Source organism: Aethalodelphis obliquidens, unplaced genomic scaffold, assembly GCF_003676395.1.
Source record: "Aethalodelphis obliquidens isolate GAN/ISIS:26980383/991018 unplaced genomic scaffold, ASM367639v1 scaffold51, whole genome shotgun sequence".
NCBI classification, from domain to species: Eukaryota; Metazoa; Chordata; class Mammalia; order Artiodactyla; family Delphinidae; genus Aethalodelphis; species Aethalodelphis obliquidens.
The window spans coordinates 15,182,049-15,183,470 of NW_020837995.1; positions in this window are offsets into that span (position 1 = coordinate 15,182,049).

The following is a 1,422-nucleotide window of genomic DNA, read 5'->3' on the forward strand; positions in this document are numbered from 1 at the left end:
CATCGCCAAAAACTTCAGAGATTTACTCAAATCTACATCAGCTTGAAGACTGTTATTTTGCACATCTAGGTGTCAGGGTTTCTTCCGGGATTTATCCCAGATCCAGGCTCCTCTCAAGAGTATGCTCTTCCGTCCTTCTTAAGAACAAGCACCTACTACTAGCTCCCATTCTTGGACTGGGAAAGAGAGGGATTAAACCCAGCCCATACACACAGTGCCATAGGACCAGCCAGGGACTCTGACATCCACGCAGAGGGTTCCAGGGAGAGAAGGGAGGTTTGCAGCGATTCTAGTTGAGCAAAGCTGGTCTGGTAAGAGTAATGGGACAGAGTCTTTGCACGCCCTTCCAGCAGCGACTATAGCATGACAGGGAAAATAAATGAGAGGGGATTAAAGGGGGAAATGTATTTCTACTCCTATCAACTGTATCTCACAAGACTCAGGCAAGGGCCCAATGTGAATTGCCCTCAAGCCGTGTGAACATCTGCAGGTACATCAGGTAACGCTTTAGAAGTGCTAACACTGCACACGCAGTTCCCAAGGACACTCCCCTCCTGCTAATTTTCACACAGCAAAACTATGCGGAAATTAGATTCCCAGCTGTTCTTCGATAGATTTGAATCAAAGATCTGTTTCTCTTTTTGCCATGAAACTGTAGCCTCACCAAACGGCCGTGGCCAGAGCGGGGCTGCCACTGAGCCTCGGGGAGCGGCAAACCCTGATGTGGGAAGCTGGCCTTCCAGGAGTTGAGATCCTACCTTCAAAACTGCCCTCGAGGCCTGCAGTGAGATTAGCCCAGAACTCTGAGGCATGAGGTATGACGGTTGAAGGCGAAGCTTCCAGTGTTTGATACCCCAGGCTTGAAATCAGCTCAGCCACTTTCTGTGTGACCCTTGACAAGTTACTTAGCCTTTTTTGAGTTTTTGATACCGCTTTTATAAAATGACTCACTCTCTCACTGTATACGAGTCTCTTCTCAAATGTCTGCTCCTGAGAGAAGCCCTTCTAGACCACTCAAAAATGGTACTTCCTGCCACTCTCCATCCCCTCGGCTAGCGTTAGATGCCTCCTGGCATTTGTTACTCTCTATATTCTGTTAGTATTTGTTCATTGTCCTCCATTAGTAGGGAAGCTCCAAGAAAACAAGGTCTTTGTCTCACTCTAGAAAAGTTGCCGGCACATATTAGGAACTCAGTAAATACTTGCTGAATGCCTGAATGGGAATAGTGATTGTACCCATCATCAGATTGCTATGGGGATTAAACGCACAAAAATTGTTTAGCATAAGGGCTTCCCTGGTGGCGCAGTGGTTGAGAGTCCGCCTGCCGATGCAGGGGACATGGGCTCGTGCCCCGGTCCGGGAAGATCCCACATGCCGCGGAGCGGCTGGGCCCGTGAGCCATGGCCGCTGAGCCTGCGCTC